The sequence below is a fragment of the Elephantulus edwardii genome, unplaced genomic scaffold, assembly GCF_000299155.1.
Source record: "Elephantulus edwardii isolate Elephantulus edwardi_28Jun2011 unplaced genomic scaffold, EleEdw1.0 scaffold00002, whole genome shotgun sequence".
NCBI lineage: Eukaryota > Metazoa > Chordata > Mammalia > Macroscelidea > Macroscelididae > Elephantulus > Elephantulus edwardii.
Window position 1 is genome coordinate 4,135,866 of NW_006399752.1, and position 12,327 is coordinate 4,148,192.

Sequence of the window (12,327 nt, forward strand, 5' to 3'; positions counted from 1 at the left end):
GATTCACAGCTCCATTGGATTTTCCATGCTGTAAATCACATGGGAGGAGTCTGTCAGTCTGTCTATCCTCAGAGGAGCCACTGGCAGATTTAATCACCGGAGAGACACAGCCTTAGGGTTAACAGCACATCTCCTTAGGGTCTAGGTCAAGAGGCTCTCACCAGAATCACAGGAACATAGGAGAAAGTTAAATCAATCAATCACCATTGTGTTTAAAACCCCTCTCATGGAGTCTCATTATTACCGAGGTAATGTATAAAATGCATTTCTTCAAGGATCCCGGATAGCTGCATTTTGCACTTCGCATGGGATTCTAGATAGGACTAGCTTTCTAGATGATGGTGAAAATCACAATTTATGGTAACAACTGAATTTTAAAAGATGAATAAAGTAAACAAATTTGAAATAAGGAGTATCAATAATATTTTCCATAACTAGCTCGCAATAGTATTTATACTGATTACATAAAATATTTTTGTTGATCCTCATGTAACAAAGAGAGGCACTGAAACCACAAATGGCAGAAAAAAAGACAAATTACTTCTTCCTCATTTGAGTGAGTCTAATGCTCTGAGAAGACAAAGCACTTCCACTTTAATGACAAAATAATGCCGTTTGTCTGAAGTAAAAGCCATTGTAGTCTGGTCAGTTCTGACTCACAATGAGGGACCCTCCAGGGCAGAGCAGAACTGCCTGTGGGGTGTCCGGAGGATATATATCTTCATAGGAGCAGATTGCCTTATCTTTCTCCATTAGAGAAGGATTTGATTTGAACTACCAACCTTTTGGTTAACAGGCCAAGGCTTAATCGGGAGGGCCATAAAGTAGGAATGAGAAACAGTACTAAGGTAGGAATGAGGAAAAGGGGCTCAGGGAGAGAGGAAAAAAAAAAATCAAACCAAAACCCAAAATCCCACCACCATGAAGAACAGTGATGCTGTTGGGTGAAGCTCAGTCAAGTATGACTCATGGTGACCTATTAACAACCGATCTGAGCCCTGTCCTATCCTGTGGTGTTCTCATTACCTCTGACACATTAGAGTTCATTGCTGCAGTCACTGTGTCAATCCATCTCATTGCAAGCCTTAGGGACTCTTCTACTAACTTTGCTGTTTATCAGGCACAAACTTGGAAAAGACAGACAGTTAAAAAGATGCAGGCTGACAGACATCCAGGAATGAGGAGTTTACGTCAGAGAAGGCATGAGCAAAGCTGGTGGTTAATCAGAGACTGACTTTGCAAATAAAGCAGACTTTGCATAAGTATCAACCTGTGCAAACTACTACATGATTCTTTGCTACTAACGTATGGAATGTCGACCAGAGGCTTTAAAAATAGTACTCTACTCTTTTTTCTTTCTGCTACAGATTTTTTTTTACTTTACCATTGTTATAGTATTACAGTGTTTTATTGTAATGTAAATTTTATGTTTGTAACCGGTATCATAATTCAAATTATATTTTCATAATAAGACAATACTATTTTATAATATATTACTTTAAGTGACAGACCAAGGCAGAAGTCATCAGAAGATTTTTAGATGGTTATTATAAAAAACCATAACCACATGTAGCTTAATAAGGAACTGACATTGTGAAGTGTAGAATCAAAACATATAAAAATGAATACCCTGTCTTCTTTGCTCTTCACGTTCTGTGCCTGTCCCTCAAGCCTGACTCAGCCAGGTACTGAGTGGGGCACTGGCACTCCCCTGGTGCCTGTGAGTAAAGAGGCAGTCATGACACGGGGCAAGCACTTCTGAGAGAGCAGGACCAGGAGGTCAACAGAGAATATATGTGCGGAGACTCAGCAACCTCAGATTTGGGAAGTTCAGAGGATTTTTGAAGAAGTGCATTTTCAACTGAGATCGGAACATTAGCAACTCTTGGTCAACAAGGCTGAAAAGAGTCCAAGCAGAGAGACTTATGTAACTTCTGTAAAATCTCTGAGAGAGTCCTAGGAAAAAAAGATACCCATATTTTCCCCATATCTCAAATGGATTAATTTAACTAAGCCCTGAAAGCACATGTAACCTAACTGAAAGATCTTAAGAGGGACAAAGGGCTGAGCAGTAAGGCTGGGCCACGAGTAGACAAAGAGAAGCTGTGTTGGAGTCACTGCCATCTTTGCAGTCCGACCTCTTTCCCAAAGAGAGAAAAAAAAAGAAAAATGCTGTTTTCAGTATGTGAGTGACAATTTACTTTCCTTCCACATAAAGAAGGTTACTTGGGATACCTGAAGTGGCTCTTGTTTGTTGAGGAACATTGCATACTAGTGATTAAGAGCCTGAACTTTTGACTCTCAGGTCTTGTTTGGATCTAGCAGTCCACACCTAGGAGTTGATTCAACTACATAAAGATAATAATGGAGGGAGCAATCTCACAGCCACCTGCAACATCCAGGTCCTAGGAAGAATGGAATGTCGTTTGGGGATGAGAACAATCCCAGGCAGGTCAAAGGGACAGGTTATCTTGGTATTCCCTTAACAATGGGTGTTCCCTACGCCACCACATTGGGATTCTGCCCAAATGGAACTAAGCATCCTACTTCAGCATTTCCCACTTGTGCCTGCAAATCTCATCTCCTTCAACAGAACACATAATTTCCCCTTGTAGTCATACTTTAGTCACTGTTCCATATATTCTTTCCAAAAGCTTCAACAGCCTCTCACTACATTCTGGGTCAGAAAATATCCTCATATTTTCCTGGGAATAAACAGAAGCAATGCCTTGCATACTCCTCATGTTCTCACTCCCCACTCTACCAATCTCTGTCTGATTGTTCCACTTTGTTTTCCTTTGTTATACCGTCTAGGACAACTGTCAGAAAGTCTCTTGAAATATCTGTTGAGAATTCAAGTTTTCTGGCCACCCAAATGTAGAGAATTTGGCCTGATCACGGGTTTTGTTTTAGAAATGAAACCAGTGGGAAAACATGGGGGACAAGTCAAAAGAGGACTAGATTTTCCCCTCAAATAATCCAATAATGAAATATTGTTTATATGGATACATTGCTGCTGTTGTGACCAACAGATGACCCTCCGGTGGGTTTTCAGAGGCAGTTAATCACATGGGAAGAGACTGTCCATTCTTCTCCCACAGAGCAGCTGGTGGCCTCGAACTGTGTGACTTTGAGCTTGCAGCACAGCTTCTTACACTAGGCCACTAGAGCTCCTATATTGGATACATATTAGCTGAAAATTATTTATCTGCTACTAGGTTTTCAAAAAACAAGAAAAGAGAACAGCTATTTATTGAAATGAAACAAAAAAGGAATAGATAAGTGTGTTCACATAATATACGAGATTTTGAAGGTAATACAAAATTCTGACTATAAATATTGATTTTTGCCTTCAAAGAACTAAAAAACACTGCACGAAACTAATCTTGATGTTTCTTCTATCAATTTAGGATTTGATGGTGGCCTAGTGTTAAGAAGCTGCAATGTAATCCCAAAGGCCTGTGGTTCGAATCTACCTATTGCTCCGCTCTGCTCTGCAGGAGGAGGACAGGCAATCTCGTCCCATGTGATATACTGCCTCTGAAAACCCACAATCATCTGTGAGTTGGTTCTGACTTGACGGCACACAACAATTTAATATTTACTAAAAAATGTTAAATTTTTTATTAATAACAATTTTAAACACATTCAAAAGTTAGTCAATTGATATTATGAACCTTTAAGTATTAACTCTCTGACTTCAACAATTAATCACCTCATGACCAATCTGTTTCTTTTCTGCATGGATGCATATCACCTTCTCATATTATTTTTAAGCAGATGGCAGTCATCACTTACTTTCATCCATATACAGTTCCATATATTGTTGTTATGTGCCATTGAGTCGCTTGCAACTCATAGCAACCCTATGTACAACAGCTCTAAACTCTGCTCTGTCCTGTGCCAATCTCATTGCCACCGACACACTCATCCCGATTGCCCCAGTCACTGAATCAATCCATCTTTCAGAGGGCCTTCCCCTCCTGCGCCTGCCCTCCACCCTCCCAAGCATGATGTCCCTCTCCAAGGACTGGTTTCTCCTTAAAACATGACCAAAGTATGTCAGATGAAGCCTCAGAATCCTTGCCTCCAAGGAGCAGTCCAGTTTAACCCTCTCCAGGATAAATCTGTTTGTTCTCTTAGCAGTTCATGACACCTTCAGCACGCTTCTTCAACACCAAAGCTCAAAAGCATCAATTCTCCTATCCTCCTTGGTCATTGTCCAGCTCTCTGATGCATAACAAGTGATTGCAAAGACCATGGCCTGTACCAGATGCACCTTTGTCTCCAGAGACACACCGCTGCTCTTGAGTACTTTAGAGATATCCCTAACAGCAGACTTTCCCATGGCAATGCGTATTTTATTTCCTGGCTGCTGGTGCTAACAGTATTGATTGTGGAGCCAAGCAAACTAAAGCTGTGAACAATCTCAATCTCTTCACCAACCATCCTGATGCTGCCAATTGGTCCAGTGGTGAGAATCTTTGTCTTCTTGACATTGAGCCTCAATCCATATTGGAGGCTGCAGTCCTTGACCAGCAAGCGCTTCAGCAGCAGCAAGCACTTCAGGTCCTCCTCAGTTTCAGCAAGCAGGGTTGTGTCATCTGCATAACGCAGACTGTTTATGGATCTTCCACCAATCCTGATGCCACATTTCTCCTCATAGAGCCCAGCCTCCCAGATGATCTGTTCTACATACAGGTTGACAAGGTATGGAGACAGGACACATCCCTGGTTCTGTTTTTTAAAGTACTTAACTATGATGCCTTACTGAATTTCCCCAAAATAACTATAAATATATATATAAAATATATATATAGCACTAAGGCATCATGTATCCTAACTTCTATTTATAAGATTATATACTTATATTTAAAACAATGGTATTTTAAATTTATGTTGATTTAATATTAATGACATAATTTGCATCACTGAGAAATAGATCCTGTGAATCTTCAGAACAAAAACATGCCCATTCTTGTAAGACAAAATTACTTAACTCTCAAACAATCTCCAAGGGTGTCAGTAAGAGCCACTATTATCCACTTAACGCTCAAGCTACATGGTTAATTTGCCACCTGGGAGAACTGAATTCAAGAGTAATTTAGTGACTCAGGCAAGGAAGAGCTCTGGAAATGTGACAGATTAATTAATTAAATCCTCAAAAGAGAAGGACAAAGAGTCCTTGAACTTCAAAACTCATTTATCAAATACATGTTTTGTTACTTTGCTTTTTGGTTTGCAGTGTTGTGTGTTTACATTTAAATGTTAAATGTTTCAACAGTTTTTTCAGGCCACTTTAGGCTTTTACTCATCAATACTAAGATATTTTGTATCACTTCTCTCCTATTAGAAAACATTAACACAACTGCAAAGAAAATAGTACCATAAGAGCAATAACAATAATCATAAAATACACACAGTATATACTACATGCTAAGCATGTTTATAAACATTATACTAACCACTTACAAAGGGAGTCTGGTGGCTTTGTGGTAAGCAGTTGCAATGACAACCCAGAGGTTAGCCCACTAGCAGCTCCAACAGAGAAAAATGGGCACTCTCCTCCTATGCAATTTACAGCTTCTGAAAACACACTAGAGTGCCAGTTAAGAGTTGGTTCTGACTTGATGGCACATAACAACAACAACAACAACAACACACCTACAAAATTACTACACTGGTAGACTAATTCCAAGGTTCACAGATTCCTCTTCAGCATCAGTGATCATTGTAAAGATGCTGTCCAGTGATAGATATGTGGTCCCTTTTACTAAGAAAAGACTACAGAAACCTAGACTATGGGCCTTGAATTTTTTTTTTATGTAATGAAAAACATCAATCCTGATATTCCAGTCTCTCAACATCCAGCAACAAGTACATATATTCCTCACTTGTTTGCAATCTCATTATTCAATTGTCAAATATTTCACAATTACAGTGGCAAAATATCTACTATCCTACTACTTTGCACATTAACAACTAATAGACATGTGGCAGTAAGGGATACTGAGAGATTAGGCCACAGCAGCATTGGCTGTGTTTCCTGATGCTATGTATCGATTTGGCTGGACCATAATTCTCAGTTGGTTGGCAGCTATGCAATGATGTAATCTGCCATCTATATAATGAGGTGATTTGGTAGTTACATATGATGAAGTCATCTTCTGTTTTATGAACTGATGTGGTCATCCTCCATTTTCACCTAATGCCGTTTTAAACTTTTGGAACCTAACTATGCCAAGAAGTTAGGAGTGGGCGGGCAAAGGAAACTACGAGTCAACTTATCATGTACAAGTGCCGAATACCCTACAGCAAGAGTAAATCTTAGAACCAGCACAGACACATTCCTTCAAAAGAGCACCAGCAACAAATGTGTATGACTTCTCAACATAAACAGTGCAAATCAGAAGATGATAATAAAATGTTATTCTTAGAGTGCTGGAAGAATACATACAGCTTCTAACTGGAATTATAAGCTTCATAAAATTACTCCTCAACATGAAAGCAAAATGATGGCATTTGCAGATAAAGAGATACAAAGCTAACTTACCACCAACACTCACTAAAAGAAACAATAAAGCCTGTAATTTGGATAGAGAGAAAGCACTTCTAGATGGTAATTTGTGGATGCCGAAGAAAAGTGAGCAATGAAACTGTGTGTCAGTAAATATAAATAAATATACAAAAGGGCAGGGAGAAAATAAAATGTGCTGAGATCTCTCACTGTCCTCCAACAGATAAGATACTGGTTTATAAGGTTAGTTGCTGTGAGGTGGCTTTAAATGTCTACGATGCATGCTGTGCTATCTAGGGAGAGCAGTACAGTAATAACAAAATTCAGTAAGCTTATTGAAGAGAAAAATAGAATGTGTGTGTGTGTGTGTGTGTGTGTGTGTGTGTGAGTGTGCGCGCACGCGCCCACTTTATTAATTCAACAAAAGGACTTCTGGTAGGAAGCTGCCGTCCTTAGGGAGGTGCACTGCTAATCTGAAGGTGGAGCCTTTCTTATGGTTCAAATCCACCAACTATTTTCCAGGAGAAAGATGAGCAACCTTCTCCCATGTGATTTACAGCCTCAGAAACCCAATAAAGGGTCAGCTCTGAGTCAGTTCCAAATCCGAGGCAATGAGAAAGAATCCAAACAAAACAAAACGAGAGAGGAAAATGAATAAGGAGAATAAGGATGACAAAACAAAATTAGATAATGAACTCACTTCCTAGTGGCAAGAAGCTGCTCTGTAATTCTGAAGCCATGTGCTTTGAGGCCACCAGCTGCTCTGTGGGAGAAAGAGGGGCAATCTCCTCCTGTGGACTCATTAACTGTCTCTGCAAACCCACCAGACTCGATGGTACACAACAACAACAACAACAATGATAAATATACGAATATACTGTAAGCTTCAACTGCAAGAGCAATGCTGTCCCACTGGTTATAAAAATATCACCAAATTACTTGATGCTTATAAAGGACCATACTTAAACGTAAAGATACAGAAACAATTAATAAAATGGATTTTAAATATATATGCATGGAAACAAACAAAAAGAAACTTGTGTAACAATATTCATAATAGATAAAGTGTATTTTAAGATTAAAACCATTATAAACTATAACATGAAATTTTATGGTAAGGGAGGGAAACCATAGGAAGATGGTATGTATTTAAGAATACAGCTACAAAGTACAGGAGATAAAATTTAACAGAACTATAGGGACGGAGAGAAAAATCCACTTACAACACTGAATTTATACAAAGAAATTAAGAAAGTTGCATATATGTAGAATAACTAAATACACAATATTTAAATAGAGCACATTAACACTTAAGGAAGGACTATACTCATCAGCTAGGGAACACACATTCCTCTCAAATGCACTTGGCAAAATCTGTTTATATACTTGGACAAAAAACATGTTTCAAGAACCTGAATACATTTCAATATTTTTATATGATTTTTTCATTATTAATTATAGTAATGATGCCAGTTATTAATATAAGGTTTTATTAAAAGGATAAATTATGCTTATTAACTACAGTAGAATTAAGCCATAGATCAGAGTAAGCTATTAACAGAAACACAAATAATTACTTTTTTAATATTCTGAAATGATGCAACATGTGTCTCAGTTACCCATGGGAATAGGGAATTCTTTTGACTTAAAGGACAGCATACTACAACTTGTGTCAGGTTTAGAAGAAAATGTATAGCCTCCAACAGATATGTTAGAAAATAAGAAAGGCTTAAACATAAGGATCGAAGTACCAGTCTTCAGAAGATCCAACTCTTACAATCACAGGGCTTTCACTGACTGATCTTTGAGAGTGGATCACCTGATCGTCCTTAGTCTGTCTTGGTGTGGAAACTCTGTTGAAACCTGTTTTGCATCAGAGCAATGCATCACTCCCTAAAATCACACTTGTAAGCTTGGACATAGCCCAAGTTTGACACTGAAAGATGGGTAGTGGCCGCACGGAGGTACTAGAGATACCTTCGATTCTTGGAGCTATCGAAAAGTACTGTCTCCCAAAAGACCAAGCAAATCTGTGATAGAGGAAATGGAGCCAGGAAGCTCCCTAGCAGTTAGTATGGTGAGATTTTGTCTCATATACTTGGGTTATGTTTTCAGGAAGGGCCAGTTCCCGAGAGAAGACATCAGGTTTAAGAAAGAGAAAGGCTCTCAATGAGATAGGACTGGCACAGTCACTACAAAAATTGGCTCAAACCCAGCAGAGATTGTGAGGAAGATGCAGGAACTGGCATTATTATGTTCTTTTGTTCATAGGGTCACTATGAGTTGGAGTCAACTCAAGGGCACCTAATAACAAAACCAAAATACTATATAGAACTCTATAAAATCAGATCTTTAATGGTTTACCGAGGGTTAGCTATGGGGTCAGGTATTGTTTGACAGTACCTGTTCAGTTCCATTTCTCACAGGTTTTACTGTGCATGACACTATTCAGGACATCTGCCATCAATTCAGAATGATTCCACAGCTGACCCTTCAGCAAATTTTCAGAGACAATAAATGCACAGGAGGAGATTGTCCATCTTTCTCCTGTGGAGCAACTAGTAGACTCAAACTGTGTGCTTCTGAGATCATAGCACAGCTTCTTATTTCTAGGCCACCAGAGCTCTCTAGTATTCCAGCGCAAAGGACAGATGTAGTTTGGCATACATAACATAGTTTCAAGCAAAGAAAGACAAAGGAAAAGCGGTTTTGACTATTGATGGATATGAAGCTAATATGCTGCTGATGTTGTCTACCACTGAGTCAGAAATGACTCAAAGCTGACTCTCTAGCAAGTTTTCAGAGGCATTTAATCACATGGGAGGAGACTGTTCAACTTTTACCCACAGAGAAGCTGGTGGATTCGAACCTAGCACCTTTGGGTTAGACTAAGTGCAACTGCTCCTAACATAAGCCACCAGAGCCCCTCATGAATAATAAGTAAACTCTTAATGAGTAGATGTGGCTATGCCTTATGTTTGTAAATATTTAAAAACAATTATATATAGTAACTGGACGCAGGAGCAGCATCCACTTCTGAAATGGCTTGCCTCCGGAAACTCTATGTATGAACAGTGCTCAGGCCGTTTGTTCATAGGGTCACTATGAGTCGTCTACAACTCGAGGGCACCAAACAACAACAACATATATAATAAACATGACCTCTGGTGGCCTAGTGGTAAGAAGCTGAGCTGTAATCCTGAAGGCACAACAGTTCGAGGCCACCAGCTGCTCCACGGGAGAAGGTTGGGCTATCTCCTCCTGTGTGATTAAATGCCTCTGAAAACCCACCAGCCGGGTCAGCTATGGGTCAGTTTTGACTCAACAATACACAACAACAAATATACATACACATATATTTTAGATGAAAAAATATATCTATTTAACCATGTAAAAGTATATCAGACAAGTCATACAAGCCATGAATAAAGTAGAAGAAAGCACTAAAACTTCTTTTTCAAGTTGTAAAATGATTTTTTCTTAGTTAATGCTAAATTATTTTTTTATTTCTTCTAAAATTTCATTGTATATATGTATACATATACATCTACACATACAAATACACACATATACGTATTTTGACATGGTATTTCAGAACCCTAGGTTATGACAAGTCTAGAACTGATAGCAAAGCCAATGAACCAATGTTTAGATTGGTCTTGAAAACAAGGCAGGACTCAGAATTAGGGTTATTTGAATCTAGTTAAAAAATGGAATTATCAACATTATTTCTTTCTCAACATTTGGCAATCCACATTTATACCTTATACAATTGCACTAATGAATCCTGGGTTTTGGAGTAACTCTGGCATGTAGTGAGAAGAACAGCTATGTTTTAAGTAAAACAAAACGTGTAAGAACCCGCCCCACACAGTGCTGTCGTCATCTCAGCTAATTCACAGAGAGCAATGTTCTTTTTTTATGGAGTGGATGCCAGAACAACCAGAAAATAAAATCCTTCTTTTGAAATTTTTAAAAAGAAAATCCAAACTCACTTGCTTTTCAGGGGCCACTGACTCACTAGTAAGCTTTAGTGTCAGTGATTTATCAAAAGGAAACAAACGAAACGACACAATCACTCCCTACAATCATATTGGTAAATCTGGAGGTCGTCCAAGTTTGACACTTCTTAAAAGCATATGTTCTGTGTGTTTATCCACAACCATTTAAATATTTTTTCCCCTACAGTGTTTGGCAAGGAGCAACACAGTTTTAGATGTTAGACCAGGTGAACATAGTTATCTAATTTTAAAACACCAATTTCAACAGAGTCATTCAGGCCAAAACAAAGTACTGTTGTGCACCAGCCACCCATTTCTAGGAATAGTCAGCTAATTACCTTGGATTTTTAGGTGTCCATATATAAAATACTGCTTATTGTAAAACTGACTAAATGTCCCTTTCTATATCCCAGTAGCAAAGTGCACTTGAAAAGTAAAAGAGAAAAGAATATGTATGTATATGTATGTATGTTTATGTTTACACATACATACACACAATATTTTTTTTCTCTTGCCATACTTAAAGTTTAGTATCTTCAAAGTTGGGAGAAATTTTGTCCTAAGAATTGAACATTCTTTTTGATGATGATAATGACAGGAACAGCTAACATTTACTGAATATTTAGTATATGTCAAGCACTGTTCTAAGCACTTTAATCAATCATTTTACTTATTCTGGGTAGACATCCCACTGGGATCCATCCCCAAGGAGTCCGAGGGTGGCATAAAGCTGAAAGGTTTAAGTTGGAACTCACTGTGAGGCATTTTGGGAGATAAGCTTGTGATCTACTTCTGAAAGACTGTTGTTGTTGTTGTTGTTATGTGCTGTCGAGTCACTTGCAACTCATAGTGACCCTATGTACAACAGCCTTAAACCCTGCTCTATCCTGTGCCAATCTCATTGCCTCCGACACACCCATCCCGATTAACCCAGTCACTGAATCAATCCATCTCATAGAGGGTCTTCCCCTCTTGTGCTGTCCCTCCACCCTCCCAAGTATGATGTCCCTCTCCAAGGACATGTCCCTCCTTGCAACATGTCCAAAGTATGTCAGACGAAGCCCCAGAATTCTTGCCTCCAAGGAGCAGCCTGGTTTAACCTTCTCCAGGATGAATCTGTTTGTTTTCCTGGCAGTCCATGGTACATTCAATACTCCTCTCCAGCACCACAGCTCAAAGGCATCAATTCTCCTTCTATCCTCCCTAGTCACTGTCCAACTCTCTGATGCATAACAGTGATTGCAAAGACCAAGACTACTGTCTTTAAAACCCTATGGAACACAGTTCCACTCTGCAACACCTTTAGATAGAGTAGCAACTCGGTAGCAACTGGTAATAATCCCAGAATACAGAAGAGTAATTTACACAAGGTGAGGCAGAAATCAAGTATCAAAACTATCATTCAAACCTAGTGACTTCCAGAGCCTGGCAACAGTCATTTTCCCACTGCAGAAGCCTACCCAAGCTTAGAATTGCTAGTCACCTAGAATAATAATGAGGTGTCACCTAAAGGCCACTGAAAATTCTTAAACACTTCATCAAAAGCAGTGCATGTCCTTGTGAATATCACATTCTACTATGCATAAATCGCCTCTAAGTTTCAGCTCTTTCTTCTAAGGTCAATCCTGCAGATAAGCAGATGGTCTACAAGCTCATCTGATCACTGAGTCAGCCCTTTGTTGGATGTCTCTGAACTACGAAAAATCTTATTGCCCATAAACCACACTTCAAATTGCTTCGTCAAGGTCTCGTCACCAACTTTTGGTACACACACACACACACACACACACACACACACACACACACACA

General features: G+C 39.0%; 1 protein-coding gene across 1 annotated transcript in view; it reads right to left on the bottom strand.

Annotated features, from left to right (window-relative positions):
- Positions 1–12,327, bottom strand: part of RNF217 (ring finger protein 217) — a 167,655-nt gene that overhangs the window by 65,270 nt on the left and 90,058 nt on the right. The window lies entirely within an intron of this gene.